Source organism: Aquarana catesbeiana, linkage group LG09 (genome assembly GCF_042186555.1).
Source record: "Aquarana catesbeiana isolate 2022-GZ linkage group LG09, ASM4218655v1, whole genome shotgun sequence".
NCBI classification, from domain to species: domain Eukaryota; kingdom Metazoa; phylum Chordata; class Amphibia; order Anura; family Ranidae; genus Aquarana; species Aquarana catesbeiana.
Window position 1 is genome coordinate 218,232,006 of NC_133332.1, and position 18,639 is coordinate 218,250,644.

Sequence of the window (18,639 nt, forward strand, 5' to 3'; positions counted from 1 at the left end):
ACTCGGAAGACTTGTGAGAAGCTTTATGAGAAGACATACATACAGTAGATATCCTGTCAAAACAAATCTGTTCATGAATAGAGCTTGTAAATTGGAGGCTGCTTTTGTGAATCTGAGCTTAGTCAATGCAGGGCAAAGCAAAAGCTTTACACAAAGCGCAACTCCACTTTTGTTAAGAAAAAAAAACATTCCCCCTTGGGTGATCTATGTTGCTTACAAGGATTTTAACAAACTTTGTTGCATATTTCTACCTTTTGTTATTCTGAAGAAATCCCTGTGTGTTTGTGTCCATGTGGAAAGTACATCTAATGGGAGTGGTTTCATAATTATCAATCAGCTGCTGCACCTGCAGGGCTCCAATGAGGAAAGCTGCTGGGCCTGCATCCCTTTAGAAACGATTCCCTATTGGACATATCTCACCAAAAATAACATTTTTGTTGCAGGGGATGCCTGAAATTTGACTTGTACCTTAGTGTAGACTTCTGGGAAAATCAGTAAGCCAATCACACAAGCAGGAAATTACATTTCTGTGTACAGAACACCTCCTCCAGGTAGCCATATTGCGATGCATTTTCAGAAAATTACAGAGCTGCAGATTGGAAAGGAAAGGTCATTTTTATTAACATTCAATTACAAAATGACTTGGGTCACAATTGTATACGCTATATTATTTTTTTCTTTGCAATTTTTTTTTCCCCACAAAAGTGGAGTTACCCTTTAACCACCTAAAGACCGTCCACCACATATACTGCAGCAGGGTGGCTCTATTGCGCAAAATAATGTACCTGTACGTTGTTTCATGCACTAGATACTGTGGGTGCGCGCGAGCTGCATGGTGGGGGGGACCGATGCGTGGGTCCGGTTGACCAATGTCCGCCAGCCACCCGCAGTCGCTTCACAGAGAGGCAGAACGGGGATCTGCCTATGTAAACAAGGCAGATGCCAGTTCTGACAGGAAAGTATACAGAGATCGTCTGTTCCTAGTAATCAGGAACATCGATCTCTGTGTTCTTCCTGTCAGTACTTCCCCCACACAGTTAGAAACACACTTAACCCTTTGATTAACCCCTTCCCTGCCAATGTCATTTATACAGTGATCAGTGCATTTTTTTTTTTTTTTTTTTAGCACTGATCACTGTATTGGTGTCACTTAGGGTCAGATTTGTCGACCGCAAAGTCGCAGTCCCTCTAAAAATCACTGATCGCCTCCATTACTAATAAAAACAATTAAAAAAATTAAAGGTCCATAAATTTATCCCATTGTTTGTAGACGCAATAACTTTTGTGCAAACCAATCAATATACGCTTATTGGGATTTTTTTTACCAAACATATGTAGAAGAATACATATTGGCCTAAATTCATGAGGAAAGTAGTTTTTTTTTACATTTTTTTTTTTGGATATGTATTATAGCAGAGAGTAAAAAATATTGTTTTGTGTTTTTTTTCAAAATTGTCAGTCTTTTTTTGTTTATAGCGCAAAAAATAAAAACTGCAGAGGTGATCAAATACCACCAGAAGAAAGCTCTATTTGTCGGAAAAAAGGGCATCTATTTTATTTGGGTACAGCGTCGCATGACCGCGCAATTGTCAGTTAAAATAACGCTGTGCCATATCGCAAAAAATGGCCTGGTCATTAAGGGGGTAAATCCTTCTGGAGCTAAAGTGGGTAAATGTTGTATTCCCCAGCTCTTTATACTCTCAGTCCATGGGATTGTACACCCCAGTAACACCCATCATTTCATAAGAACTTACCTAAATAATAAAGTAAACACACAACAAGGATTGTGGAAACGTTTAGACTGCAGCCCCTTTATTAGGTTTAAATCTATTTTAATTATGAAATTAACTTTAAAACACCAAATAGAACCTCTGTTAACCATTAACAGACCAACACGATTAGTCACTAAGACTCAAGCAACAATATCTTATACCATCCAAATAACAGCGTACCAACCACAAAGTGGGTGTCTTTACCCCACATAAAGGTGGACTGAAATGAGGGAAGATAACAAAGGGGAGGGTGGGTGCGGCGAGCAGGTCAAAAGATCCAAAAGGAAGGTGGAGGAGAATCCAGCGGTGAGTCTGGGGGACAGACCTGAGGTAAATGCTGACTCCGCCCAGTGACAGGGAAGGATATACATGTAAAAGGTTAGATGTTTCCCGCCAAAAGGTTTGTCACCAATCCGGTGCTCAGCAGCTCAGGTAAATCTTCCCAGCAACAACGGGCAGCTTGTCACCTGACATTCTCCTATGACAAGAAGACATCCTGTGTGTATGTATGTGTAACTGAGGTGCTGGATTTAAATCATCAATGGACCATGACTGGAAAGGGTCAAACAAATTCATATGGGTTGTAATGGCTCTGGTAGGGTTCCCCTATGAACAGGGGACCTCAAGTTTGGAAGCGACCTGTCCAAGGTCCAAACTTTTTATGTTGGAGTTCTTTCAACAAAACAATATAAAACAGCAAATGCGTTTTTTGGGTGCTTAAAAGTATCACCCGTCTTCTGTATAACCCTGAGAGGACTCAAGTGGCAGAATCACCACAATGACAAAATAACCAGGAGCAAAACAGCAGCACCCACCTGGGCAGAGCTTGTACAGGTCTTAGTACTCTGCTTCATTGAATGCTTAGGGCACCCAGCACCGGATCATAAAAGGAAGGAGAGAGAGACGCATGTTCCTCTGTACCTGGAAGTACAGCTATGTCACGTCCTTCCTGCAGGTGAATAGAATGGGAAGGGGACAAAAGGTAAGTGAAGTATATAATGGGGAGGGCAGCAATTCAGTGAATTATTTTGCAAGTTTAAAGGGTAAACTAACTCCAAATATCCGCCCACCTCTCTGAAACCCGCTGCACATACCCTGTTTCCCCGAAAATAAGACCTAGCGTGATTGTCGGGGATGACTGCAATATAAGCCCTACCCACCAAATAAGCCCTACTCTGTTTCCCCGAAAATAAGCCCTACACTGAACATAAGACCTACAAGGACTTTAGCTAGGGCTTATTTGGTGGGTAGGGCTTATATTGCAGCCATCACCGACAATCACGCTAGGTCTTATTTTAGGGGAAACAGGGTAGTGGCTGTGTTGCTCCATGCTGCCGGCACAGGGTTCGGTACACCACAATCCACAGCCCCAAAGTCAGTATCCTTTATAATTCTCACAACGGCTAGTGGTCATCATGAACAACGGGGTGCTTCTTTTCTCTGGGACACCTTACCAGAAGAAGAAGCCTCATATGCACTCCTTATTGGTCAGTGCGGTCACGTGGCTGCACTGACCAATGAACCCTTGCTATTGTGGTCATTATGATGAGTACTCAGTCCAGGACTGTATATTATGAAGTATGGACCACTACACCAGCAGCACAGCCAATATATGCAATGGGGTCTGGAAGGTTGGCAAGGGTATTTGGAATTAGTTTGCCCTTTCGTTTTTCATTAATAGGTGAACTTAGCAGAGTTTCACTTTAGGCCCCATTCATACTGTCGCTGAGAGCTGTACACAAACATGGCACAGAAATCACACTCCTTTATACACAGTACAGCCCTCTATGGCTGTGCAAATGAGGCCTTAAAATTGTTAAAAAGAAACGTTTTATGCATTTTCACTGTCACACGGTTGCAGTACTTCCTACATAGCATAAGCAGTTACCTGGCTTGATTTTAATTTTTCTTCACTGCAGTCAGATTTGGTCAAATCACAGCTACAAGACTGAAAGTGTAATACTCTCTTTTCACCTGTAGGGGGTTCTCCTGCCTATTGAGCCCACACCAAACCTCTTCAATAGCCTGGACACTTGCTGCCTATATGAGGAAGCTTTTCAGCTTTTCCCATCAATTGCCTTTCATTTAGAAATAAACGTGTGACTTAGCAAATGACTGTGGCTGACACAATTAAAACAAGTGTAACGTGGGCTCTGAGCTCATTGACACGGTGTTTCCCAGAATCCCTTGCTGTTGGGCAGCTCAAAGCACTGGGATTACCGGTTGGAGAGTCTGGGGGATTCTGGGACCTGTTAGAAATGTGATTTCTTTTGTTATTGTTACGTTACAGCTATAAACGAAACCATAACATGTTCTCTGGCGTCAAGCCGCAGAAACGCTTATTCGATTTTCTTATTAATAGATTTGAGGTGAGATTAAGCCAAGGGATGATCTCACTTGCTCAGGTCAGGGGAGAGGCCATGTTATGCTGAGACAGGACAATGGGGAAATGAGGCTATTCTTTTTTTTTTTTTTTTTTCAGAAGTCTTGGGACACGTTCAGACATTAGACAGGTTCAAGATTTGTTTGACCGAACTTCTCCCATCCAGTCTCCCCCACCATGGATTTTACCCAGGTGCTTTATCCTGATTTCTATGCACTGTTTCCCCATAGGGATCAGCAAAACCTACTTAAGTGTGCTGGTCCTTTTTAACCCTACTTATATTATTATTATACAGGACTTACATAGTGCCAAATGTTGTGTAGTGCTTTACAAAAAAAAAGGGAGACGATACAGGCATAGATCCCAACTGTCCCTGATTTCAAGGGATTGTCCCTGATGTCCCTCTGTCCCTCATTCCTCCTCATTTGTCCCTCATTTTGGTCTGATCTATCTAGTTGTATATAAAATGCACTTTTTATCTATCAAGAAATGTTTTCCAGCACTAAACCTTTTCATCTGATTTCTAAATTGCTGCATTTGTAAATTCCAAGAGCCAATATAAAGTAATAGTTGTGGTAAAAAGGCACTTGTGGGTTTAACCAATCTGGTTTTTTTGTACAATTCTCCATTAAGGGGTGTGTCCTATGCCTACATACTTATGCTGATAGGTGTCCCTCATTCCCATCTCAAAAAGTTGGGAGGTATGGTACAGTTACAAGATAATTTAGTAGAAGAGAGTTAGGAGGGATCTGATTATCAGAGCTTACAATCTAAAAGTTATTTTAACATAAGTAAGTCTGTATCTCTTGTATCAGCCACATGCCAGGCATGCCACATGTCTGGTTACTGTGCCATTGGGCTGGCCACTCATGCCATAGTGGAAGACCCTTGGATGGTGATATCACAGACTGTGCTGCCTGATTTGGGAGATGCTTTTGCTCTTTGGTTGGTTTCCAAAGCCGGTATGTGATGCTGGAGTGGACATGTCATTCAAAATCACACTTTACTGGAGTGTGTAGAGCATGTTAGCCTCTTCAAATAACATTATTACTTTGAATAAGGGTCTTGTTTTATGTGTGTATAAAACCTTATTTTCCTGAAGCATACTCATATGACCTAAAGTTTAAGCAAGAACACATGATCTCAGGCTATCAAAGGTATTTCACATCATTAGAGACTGCCAAGAGTCTTGTTTTCAAATCAGACAGTCCCTCTGGTTTAGACCTGTATTGATGTTAGCCGGACCACAATGTACAGCCATGAAACACACAAATAAAACGTTATGAACTCTCAAAAGCAAGTAAGCCCCCATTCACACTTTATTTTTTTAGCTTGTTTCCTTAAGCCTGACTACACCTGACTATTCTCAACATGCAGAATACCATTCTTTTCAATTGTGGCTGCTCACATTTGTACACTCAGTTGCATACTTCTCAACTTTTTGAGATGTGAATGAGGGACACCTATCAGCAAAAGTATGCAGGCATAGGACACACCCCTTGCCACACCTCCTTAAAGGAGAATTGTACAAAAAAAAGATTGGTTAAACCCACAAGTTTTTTAACCACTACTATTCCTTTATATTGGCTTTTGAAATTTACAAATGCAGCAATTTAGGAATCAGATAAAAGGTTTAGCGCTGGAAAGCACTTTTTGATAGATAAAAAGTGCATTTTATATACATCTATATAGATCAGACCAAAATGAGGGACAGAGGGACATTGCTCAAAATCAGGGACAGTTGGGAACTATGCAGTTGCCCTACACTCAAAAAAGCACAAGCCTTTTTTTTTAGGGTACTTGCATTTTTGCCCCCATGGATTACAATGGGTGCGTCTGTAAACAATTGACACATGGGTTTGTGTGTTTCTGTGCATGAAAAACACCTCTCCTCTTCCAGACTTGCTCCTTCCCCTTATTTCGATCAGGAAAGAAAGTGCCTGAAGCTTGATACATGTGCAAAAAACATTTGCACAACACTTCTAAAATGATCATAAAACACCCCAAAATATAAACACTTTAAAGCCACTAGGGATACTCTTTGCCTATGCTCTGCTTGGGTATGAATATGGCTTACTTGCTTTTGTAAGTTTATACAACTAATGGTTCCCAGGTTCAAGCTGCGGTTGTGGATCATGATAGGCGGGCAATTACTAAGTAGAAAAGTGAAAAAAAATCAATAACAATAATGGTATGCACTGTAATGGTGGCCATACGACCTTCAATAAACGATCAATTTTCTTTGCCAATAGATCTCTTCTGATAGAAATAATTGATCTAAAGTCAACAACCCATTTGATCGATATGCCACACACGGGAAAGTGAATTTCGATTGATCAGCTGTTCCTTACCCGCCGCCTCCTAGATTCACAAGACTTTCTGTGACTCACATTGGGCTGGTTTCAGGTCACAACTTTCCATAAAACCACCGTACTCCCACATTGCAGTTACATTATATAGGGAGAACCAACCCTCAACCATTCCCCAGGACACGGCTTCCATAAAGGGGTACTAACTCCCCCCTACTTACAACCCCCCCCCCCAGATTCCTGTCCCTAAACTAACCACTTGCAGAATGCACACAAACCTAGGGGGACGGTGCTTTTTATAAGCACTTCCCTCACTAAAGAGGTTGGCAGAGGTCACACGGATGGAAGCATCCAATCGCACAGAACTGTACAGGGGGTTACAGGAAGCTAATCTGAAAACAGATGCAGGCATTTGCACTTATATTTAAAAATATATCAAACATTATTTTTCTTGCATGCATAACTGGACTGTAGTATTTTTTATATACAGTATGCTCCCAAAGTTTAGCTTTAGAACGTTTCCAAGGCAGACCTTCTAGTTCCAGTAAGCAGTTCTGTTTTGTGTTCCACCAAATTTTCAAAAGGTAGACAGCGTGAATATTTTCCTGTTACTGTAGACACTGCTGTGCTGGACGAGGAAAGAGAAAGACGGCCAATTTGTGTGTGGAGACGATAAAATATGAATCCATGAATCCTGATTTTGTTACAGCATGACAGCTGCTCTTGGTCAGATCCCAAGCACCAACTTTTTCTCCTTCTACCTGCTGACACGCTATTGGAAACGGTCGCGGCTTGTGAGAACCTTTACACGGTTCCCAAGCAACCCAGCCTCACTGTCTCATAATTCAGGGCCCCCCGTCACTGCACCGTAGTCTCCTGGGTCCATGGACCTACATGTCATTTGTTTTCCTTTGATTGCAAACCCAAACACTCTCTGCTTACCTAAACTGGCTGCTCTGGGCATCGGCCCAAATCTCAGCAGCTTGATGCTAAATATATATGTCTATGGGGGGAATAGGCTTAACCCCTTTAAGGCCTGCACCAGTTAAACATAAACATTCATCAGTTGACACTGTTCCGGCATCCTGGCATTCAGCTTGTTCTCCTGGCTGCCATACTGGCTAAAATCCTATGATTCCAAAGACCATCCTGTGGCAAGGCTGGGATTCCCACCCAGAAAAACTGTGAAAAGTCTGCTGAATCTTGTGGCTGTGGGTGAATTTAACAAATTGGCATAGCATAGCTGCTATGTTTTATCAAGATACTTAACAGTGGTTTTACTCATACCTCACAACTTTTTGAGATGGGAACGAGAGACACCTATTAGCAAATGTATGTAGGCATAGGACACACCCCCTGCCACGCCCCCTTAAAGGAGAATTATACGTAAAAAAAAAAAAATTTGGTTAACCAAAGTGCTTTTTTTTTACTACTATTATTACTTTATACTGGTTTTGGAATTTACAAATGCAGCAATTAAAAAATTGGATATAAGTTTAGCACTGGGAAACACTTTTTGAAAGATAAAAAGTGCATTTAACCACTTGACCACTGGGCACTTAAACCCCCTTCCTAACCAGACCAATTTTCAGCTTTCGGTGCTCTCACACTTTGAATGACAATTACTCAGTCATACAACACTTTACCCCTATGAAATTTTTGTCCTTTTTTTCACACAAATAGAGCCTTCTTTTGGTGGTATTTAATCACCGTTGGGTTTTTTATTTTTTGCGCTATAAAAGAAAAAAGACTGAAAATTTGGTAAAAAAATGAATTTTTCTTTGTTTCTGTTATAAAATTTAGCAAATTAGTAATTTTTCTTCGTAAATTTTGGCCAAAATTTATACTGCTACATATCTTTGGTAAAAATAAGTACAACTTGGTGTATATTATTTGGTCTTTGTGAATGTTAGAGAGTCCAAAAGCTATGGTGCCAATATCTGAAAATTGATCACACCTGAAGTACTGACGGCCTATCTAATTTCTTGAGACCCTAACATGCCAGAAAAGTACAAATACCTCCCAAATGACCCCTATTTGGAAAGAAGACATTCCAAGGTATTTAGAAAGATGCATGGTGAGTTTTTTTGAAATTGTCATCTTTTCCCACAATTCTTTGCAAAATCAAGATTTTTTTTTTTTCACAAAATTGTCATATTAGAAGGTTATTTCTCACACACCACATATGCATACCACAAATTACACCCCAAAACACATTCTGCTATTACTCCCGAGTACGGCAATACCACATGTGTGAGACTTTTACACAGCGTAGCCACATACAGAGGCCCAACATGCACGGAGCACCTCCAGGCGTTCTGGAGCACCCAGGCCAATTCTTATATTTCTCTCCTACATGTAAAAATAATTTATTTGCTAGAAAATTACATAGAACCCCAAAACATTATATATATATTTTTTTAAGCAAAGACCCTAGAGAATGCAATGGCGGTTGTTGCAACTTTTTATCTCGCACGGTATTTGCGCAGCAATTTTTAGAACGCGTTTTTTTGGGAAAAAAAACAGTTTTGTGCTTTAAAAAAAAAACAAAACAGTAAAGTTAGCCCAATGTTTTTGCATAATGTGAAAGATGAAGTTACGCCGAGTAAATAGATACCTAACATGTCACCCTTCAAAATTGCACACTCTCGTGGAATGGTGCCAAACGTCACTACTTAAAAGTCTCCATAGGTGACGCTTTAAAATTTTTTACCGGTTACATGTTTTGAGTTACAGAGGAGGTCTAGGGCCAAAATTATTGCTCTCGCTCCAACGTTCGCAGTGATACCTCACATGTGTGGTTTGAACACCGTTTTCATATGTGGGCGGGACTTACGTATGTGTTCGCTTCTGCATGCGAGCACACGGACATGGGCGCTTTAAAAATTTTTTTTTTTTTTTATTGTTTATTTTACTTTATTTATTTTAGTTTGACTTTTTTTCCCCCCAAAAAAAATTTTTGATCACTTTTATTTCTATTACAAGGAATGTAAACATCCCATGTAATAGGAATATGGCATGACAGGTCCTCTTTACAGTGAGATATGGGGTCAATAAGACCTCACATCTCACCTCTAGGCTGTGCCTGAAATAAAAAAAAAAAAAAAAACGATCTTGGCTTCGATCGTAGCGGTGAGTCGGTAGAAGCACCGGAGGGTGGCGGGAAGGGGGGGGCGTCCCCTCTCGCCTCCCATAAGAACGATCAAGCAGTGGAACAGCCGCTATGATCATTCTTATGGTGTAGGAAATCGCCGGCTAAAAAAGCTGATATCTGAATGATGCCTGTAGCTGCACCCATCATTCAGATATCCCCGCTCAAAGTCAAGGACATCATATGACTGTGGGCGGGAACTGGTTAAAAATTGCGGAGTATTGCGGGGTATTGCAGAGTATTGCGGAGTAGTGCAGGGTATATTGCGGGGTATATTGCAGAGTATTGCGGGGTATATTGCAGAGTATTGCTGGGTATATTGCAGAGTAGTGCCGGGTATATTGCAGAGTATTGCGGAGTAGTGCAGGGTATATTGCAGAGTATTGTGGAGTAGTGCAGGGTATATTGCAGGGTATATTGCTGGGTATATTGCAGAGTAGTGCCGGGTATATTGCAGAGTATTGCTGTGTATATTGCAGAGTAGTGCCGGGTATATTGCAGAGTAGTGCAGGGTATATTGCTGGGTATATTGCAGAGTAGTGCCGGGTATATTGCAGAGTAGTGCCGGGTATATTGCAGAGTATTGCGGGGTATTATGCAGAGTATTGCGGGGTATTATGCAGAGTATTGCAGGGTATTATGCAGAGTATTGCCGGGTATATTGCAGAGTATTGCCGGGTATTATGCAGAGTATTGCCGGGTATTATGCAGAGTATTGCGGGGTATTATGCAGAGTATTGCAGGGTATTATGCAGAGTATTGCGGGGTATTATGCAGAGTATTGCGGGGTATTATGCAGAGTATTGCAGGGTATTATGCAGAGTATTGCGGGGTATTATGCAGAGTATTGCGGGGTATTATGCAGAGTATTGCGGGGTATTATGCAGAGTATTGCGGGGTATTATGCAGAGTATTGCGGGGTATTATGCAGAGTATTGCAGGGTATTATGCAGGGATGGCTGAGCATGGAGGGATGGATGGATGTGACTGCAATTGTCACTGAGCACCGCTGTGGGCACTACACATGCAGCCCACAGCGGTGCTGCCATCCGATCCCTCCCCCTCTCCCCTCGCACTGTACCGATCGGTACACAGAGGGGAGGGAGGAACCGGCGTCATGACATGACCCCGGTCTGTTGACATGTGATCGCTCCGTCATTTGACGGAGCGATCACATGGTAAACGGCCGCGATCAGCGGCCGTTTACCGTGATCCGTGATGCGCCGGGTCCTCTGGACCCGGCGGTCACGGAAGTTCTCGGGTGCGCGCCCCAGGGGGCGCGCGAGAGCAGTATTCTGGGAGGACGTCCATGGACGTCCACCCAGAACTAGCCGACCGCGCTGTTGCCGTCTTTCGGCTATGGCCCGGTCGGCAAGTGGTTAATATACAACTATCTAGATCTGACCAAAAACGAGGGACTAATGAGGAGGGACATTGTTGCAAATCAGGGACAGTCCCTCGAAATCAGGGACAGTTGGGAGCTATGGTCTACTTCTTTAAGGGCTCTTTCACATGGGGCGGATCAGTGCTGAGCCGGAAGATGACAGGTCTGTCGCTGCACACTGTGCAGCGACGGACCTGTCAGAGCGCCGCTCTCCCCTATGGGGGATCGGGTGATGACGGACCGTAGAGTCCGTCGTCACCCTTCCGAAAACGGATGGAAAAGTAGGTTTTTCCTCCGTTACACTTTTTCGGATCAGAGCGGGTCGGATGTCAGCGGATATGTCACCGCTGACATCCGACGCTCCATAGACCTCCATGGTGTGCTAGTTCAGGTCCGCCTAAAAAACTGACCTGAACGGACAGTCCGTGTGAAAGAGGCCTAAATCTAGTTTTGGCAGGCAGATGTTTCACCAAGAATCAGGGACATCTATTCACTTTTTCTAGCACCAGGAACCAATATTTCTGATGCAAATTGCGCTATGGATTAAAGTGTCACACACGAAGCAACTATTGCCCTTCTTTTGCCTACTGTCTTTTCCTAGCAGCTTCCAGGTTTTATTGCCAAAGCTTAATTGAACAAGCTGAGGTTAGAAGCTCATTGGTTTCTATGCAGAAGTGAGCCTGATTTTGCACTCTCCAGCTTTATTAAATAAACCTTAGAGTTTCTTTTGTTAATTGGAATATGCCTGAGCGATGACTAGTACTTCAAACACTATGCACACCGGTATATTGGGACATATCATTTAAAATATGGACATATTTCAGTACCTTGGAGCCTCAAGTGTTGCCAGCAGCCACCAATATAAATTTATTACAGGATAGGTCTGCATGGCTATATGTTGGTATACTTGGATCCAGACCGTCTTTGTCAAGAGGCATACATCCGTACATGTGTGCATTTTTTACGCTTGGAACTGTGTACGTCGGTGTTCAGTCATATCCTGTATTTCATGTTTACAGGTGGCTGTACACAACACAATACCTGGGGCTCCCCGGTGCCAAAATATGTCAGTGTTTTAACTTATATGCCCCAATACACCCACATTTTACTTTATTTGCCCCAATACATCCAAAATACACCCATATTTTACATTATATGTCCCAATACCACAGTATTTTACCTTATATGCCCCATAAGGCCCAAAATACACATGTATTTTATATTCTATGCACAAATAAGCCCCGAAATACACCTATATTTTACATTATATGCCCCAATGCTTCCAAAATACAGCTGTATGTTACATTATATGCCCCGATGCACCCGTATTTTATTTTTATCTTTTTCAAATATTTTATTTAAACCAGGAAAAGGCAGATCCAGGATACTCCAACCATGGTATACAGACAACAGTACGTACAATTGTAAAATATACATCATGTCTAACACACCCGTAGTTTACCTTTTTATTTGTCCTAATTCACCAAAATATGTATTTTACTCTCTATGCCACAATGTGACCAAAATACAGATGCTTTATTCTATATATCCCAGTATACCCCTGAGCATGAGCCCTTAAAAACACTCAAATATCGCGCTCTAAAAATAACACTAAATGAACTCTTCTTGTCCAAGTATTGAAACAGATGTTGGAGTGAGGACATGTTTGGACAGCCTATGACCCCCTACAGAAAAATGCCAGTTCCCTGGCTGGCTCTGGTTTCTGACATGAAGCCATAGAGAGGGCTGGGGGGATCACTAGAGAATGTGCATTACTATAAAACATTCTTTGGCAACAAAGAAGTTTCTATAGAAGTTTTGCTTCTGCATTTAGCTCCTTGGCCGGACTTGCCCTTGTCTTTGGTACTGACTGTGTATTCCTCTTATTGTGCCAAGACTTTCCCTTTGTGTCCTGACCATGAGAAGGCGAGGCTGGAGAACACAATGGCCCGTGGCGGGTTGCATCAATCAGAAACATGTTTATTTGTGGAGCTTCCCCAGCCACAATGTGTCTCCGCTGGTAACATTACACGTGTTGGGATCATGTTCAATTTGTGAACGTTGTGTGTGCGAGTTTATTTATCCAGAACATGTGTGTTGTTTCAAACACTGCTGACTAGACATTGCTTGTTTAGCTTCCAGCAAAGACAGATTATATGGACGCTCACGCCTGGCTGTAATATTTACTATGGCGCGTGTTCTGTGATTGCACATCCTCATTTAAAGGGGCACATTTATTTATTCTGTATGTATGGACGCTGCACAGTACCACTTCACTTGGTTTAAGTCTTTAAATCTGCTATTTTTTTGTGTATGGATTATTATTATTATACAGGATTTATATAGCGCGAACAGTTTGCGCAGCGCATACACACAAAAGCACCTCTCTCTTCCTGATGCTGGTTGTGATTCTCAGTATCTGTTCTTATTCTGTATATATGGACTCTGCAAAGTATCACATCACTTGTGTTGAATATACGGAATGTAATTCTCATTCTGTATATATGGATGCTGCACAGCAGTACTTCTCTTGCTCTCTTTTCTGGGTGTAATTCTCAGTATTGTGTTCTTCTCTGGTTTGCATGGACGCTACACAGTAGCAATTCTTTTGTGCTCTATACAGGATGTAATTCTCAGTATTCCTATTCTTTATGTCAGGACCCTGCACAGTAACACTTCTCCTGTTCTGTACACTGGGTGTAATTCATAATATCTGTTCTTGTTCTGTGGGTATAGACTCAGCACTGTACCACTTCTCTTGTTCTGTATGCAAGGTATAATTCTCAGTATAATCCAAAAAAAAATTGTGCTATTTTGAAAAAGAATGTGAAAAATAATAATAGTGAAGCAGCTACATACGAATATGACTAAAATGCATGACAAGAATGCAGGTGAAAATGTAGCGCTAGAGCAAAACCGTGTAAGGCATCAAAACGAGATGTTCAGCAAGAAGGCTGGGACAGGTACAGATGTCATCGAGAGTCAACTCTTCATGAATGGAATCCCCACAGGGGAATCAACTCTTGGGCCAATGATGACCGGATGGATGACCCGTGTTTCCTGATTGTTCACATGAAGATGTTTTCAACTTGAAGTACACCCCCCATCCTTTGTGGTTCACACGCCACCCCTCTTTTCCAGTGACCTCTGCATAGACTCTTTTGTGGTTTATCACGTATTGGGACTTGTTTGCTTAGAGAATACATTTTGTATATGTGTATATACATGTCTTTTTGGTTTGTTTTGATGCCTTATACAGTTTTGCACTAGCGCTACATTTTCACCTGCATATAATTCTCATTATCTTTACTTATTTTGTATGCATGGAAGCTGCAACGTAGCACTTCTCTCGTCCTGTATGCTGCATGTAATTCCCAGTATCTGTAATTATTCTGTATGTATGGATGTTGCACATTAGCACTTCTTTTGTCCTGTATGCAATTTCCAGTATCTGTATTTATTCCATATGCATGGACTCTGCACAGGAGCAATAATATTCCCCTGTATGCTGGATGTAATTCTTAGTATCTGTTCTTATTCTGCATGTATGGATTCTTCACAGTACTGCTTCTCTTGTTCTGTATGCTGGTTGTAATCTGTATCAGTATCTGTTCTTACTCTATGTATGGACTCTGCAGAGTACCACTTCTCTTGTTCCATATGCTGGGTGTTATTCAGTACCTATTTTTATTCTGTATGTATGGACTCTGCACAGTATCACTTCTCATGTGCTGAATGTAATTCTTTGACGTTCCTGGATAGCATTGCCTGGCCTCTTTGCAGAGTTTCCTGGATAGCATTAGCGATTCACAGATTGATTTCACTTGTCTAAATCCACATTGGTTTGCCAGACAAAATACTTGACCTAATTATAAAGCAGATTGGTGTTATCATTACCATCACACCCAGGAATTTTCCTAATGAAATGCTGATTTCATTCCCAATTTCCTCTCTCCAGTGCCCGTACAGTGCCAGTGCCGCCTTATTTCATGGAGTTGGCATTAAAAGCGTAATGTATAGCACGTCTCCCTTCAAAACTGCATGTCGGGGTAATCCGTCTCCCCCGTAATGTGACAGGAAATTACTTTTTGTAGCAACAGGAAAAATTAGGAGGAACGTTAATGGCCACTATTTAATAACACAGCACACGTCATAGAACAGGGTAATCCTCATCATCATTGGCTTTGGAGCTGACTCGTCTCATTTACAGTTTAATGGGATATTTTTAAAGCAATTAGCATGTTACACATTTCTGCCCAGATGCCAAATGGAACAGAGTTAATGGGTTTGTATATAAGCAAGTTGGTGCAATGCATTGAGTTCCTCTAAATTCAGCTCAATGTTCAACAACGGGCACCAGCCTTGTCTATTATTCTTGGCACCATTTACTGATAAAGGAAAAAAATAATACTCACAAAAGAGTTGCTTTAAAGAGCATATAAGATCACTGAAACACCAGCCTAAAAGAAGCTTTAGAACTTTGGTGTTCGTTAACCGGACCTGGATGACAAGAGCTTGCGTGTTTCGAAGGGTAGGCCTTGCTGCTGAAGAGAGCAGCAAGGCCTGAAGTATAGATGGGCATCGAACTGAAGTGCAGAATCAATAGGTCCTCCGCTCTTATGACTGCTTTATACATGGTCCATTGGTTTACAACACTTTAGCACTGATGTAGTAACCATTTACTCTCTCAGCTTAGTTCATAGCTAGTGAACATGATACCTGTTTGTGAAAGGAACAAACATGTAGCCGGTAAAGTCTGAACATACACTATATTGCAAAAAGTATTGTGACACCTGCCTTTACACACACATGAACTTTAATGGCATCCCAGTCTAATGCCCCGTACACACGGTCGGACTTTGTTCGGACATTCCGACAACGAAATCCTAGGATTTTTTCCGACAAATGTTGGCTCAAACTTGTCTTGCATACACACGGTCACACAAAGTTGTCGGAAAATCCGATCGTTCTGAACGCGGTGACGTAAAACACGTACGTCGGGACTATAAACGGGGCAGTGGCCAATAGCTTTCATCTCTTTATTTATTCTGAGCATGCGTGGCACTTTGTCCGTCGGATTTGTGTACACACGATTGGAATTTCCGACAACGGATTTTGTTGTAGGAAAATTTTATATCCTGCTCTCAAACTTTGTGTGTCGGAAAATCCGATGGAAAATGTCCGATGGAGCCCACACACGGTCGGAATTTCCGACAACACGCTCCGATCGGACATTTTCCATCGGAAAATGCGACCGTGTGTACGGGGCATTAGTCCATAGGATTCAATATTGAGTTGTCCCACCCTTTGCAGCTATACAATATAGTGTATATTTGAACACCCAATTGCTTGTTGCAGATCAGTCACATACTAGAGGGTAAAGTCAGGATGACAACCCTCAAAGCTGTATGCATGGGCTCTGCATAGTATCACTTTTCTGGATCTGTATGTATGAAGACTGTATGTAAGCGGGGGTAGAGTGTAGCGTTTTCACAGAGGGAATCACACGTACTGACTTTCTAAACCAGGCAACGTTTATTACCGGAGAGATGGTAGTAGAAAGAGTATTTACAGCAGTAAGGCACGTAGTTTCACTCCAAGTATGGAGGCACAGATACACAGCACAGTCACTTCTGATGTAGCCGGTAATTGTATTCGTCAGCACTATAGGCACTTTCCACTGACTAACACAGTATAAACCCAAGCACACGGGGCTTATCTGTAGAGGCTGCTATTCACACACACTACCCGGTACAACGGTATTCCTTCAGCAGATGGATATAGGCATCTGATACGCTTGTCCCTCCCTCACAGCGACGACACCGGATTTATTATCCGCAATGGAAAGTCTTTCATCCGACCAGGATTGCTAATACAGGACTCCGTAGGAACCCTGAGCTATCCCTCACAGGCCGGAACACTCTCCCTATCTTCTCCTAACTCTCCCTGACAAATAGGTTCTCTATCCCTGTCTATGCACACACGTGAACTGAACTAAACACGGCTGGGCTTTCTTATATAAAGTATCCACTCAAAAATGGCCGACCAAATCTCCCGAGATTTGCTTGTCCTATCAGGACACCAGACTTCTCCAAAATGGTGCTGGAGACAATTATAGAGGCCAAACAGCTCTGAACATATGTACACATAAACATATCAAATAGACATTGAAAGTGAGAATATACACTTGCTAACCCACTACCTCTTGCAGCCAACTAAGCTGCCCTGCACCACAGCTGCCTACATTTACAGTATCAATTCTCTAAATGTGTATGTATGAACACTGCACAGAATCATTTCTCTAGATCTGTATGTATGGACTCTGCACAGTATCACTTCTCTAGATCCGTATGTATGGACCCTGCACAGTGTCACTTCTCTAGATCTGTATGTATGGACTCTCTGGCACATTAGAACTTCCCAAGAGCCGTATGTATGGACTCTGCACAGTATCACTTCACTAGATCAGTATGTATAGACTTTGCACAGTATCAATTCTCTAGATCCATATTTATGAACACTGTACAGTATCACTTCTCTAGATCCAGATTTATGAACACTGCACAGCATAACTTCTCTAGATCTATATGATGGATGTACTTTTTAATATCTATTCTTATACTGTATGCATGAACACTGCACAGTACCATGTCTCTTGTTCTGTATGCTGGGTGTAATTCTCAGTATCTGTTCTGTATGTATGGATGCTGAACAGTACAATGTCTCTATCTGTATGCTGGGTGCAATTCTTAGTAAATGTTATTTTGTATATACTGTATAAGTCCCAACTTTAGAACCTGAGAAAGATGTAAACTCCAATGAGGAAATTATCTGCAGAACACACAGTGTGTTGTGGTGAAAAGCCGCCATGTACTTAATATTGCATGTAGCACTCAACCCCCCCCCCCCCCCCCCCCCGAGGAGCCGCTGGTGATGATGGGTTTTCTGTTCTGCCACACCTCTTAGAGCTGCTTCTCTTCTCTTCTCTTTTAGGGACTCTTCTCTTAGAGTCCCTTCTGACACATCCTCTGACTCTATGTTCGAGGCCATTCACACCTGTGTGAACTAAGCGTTGGTAAGCTACCATTCTATAATAATGCACAGAAATTAGGCCAAGAAACTGGTTGTAGCAATGTAATTAAACAATGCATATACAACAGGTAGATCAACAGACTTGGCTATCCTTTACTGGGTAGATTATCACTGACCCATAAACTTGCAATCAATAGAATTGTTCCAATGTTATATTAAGCTATAACTTGTGCAACTAGAGATTAAGTAGCAGCATAAACTAACAATACCAAGAACAATAAAGGTCCTTGTGTGCACACAATGCATACATCCCTAGTAGCGGGTGGGTGTATGTGTTCTTGCTGTAGGGGTACCTCTGAAGATGTCTGAAAGTACCTGGACCCCAATTGTCCACATTGGCTGGCTTATGTTGGGGCCCTACTGTAGGTGGTGCTTGTGTAGCTGTCCCTTTAAGAGTATGCAGCGGATGGCTACTGTGCTGCTAAACAGGGGGAAGTCTCTCCTGCATTAACTGTGCCAGTGTTGAGATCAGTGTGGATGTTCAGCTCCCCACTCCTGGTACATAGGCATCCAATCCAGATCACTTGGCGGACTGCAATCCTCTGAAG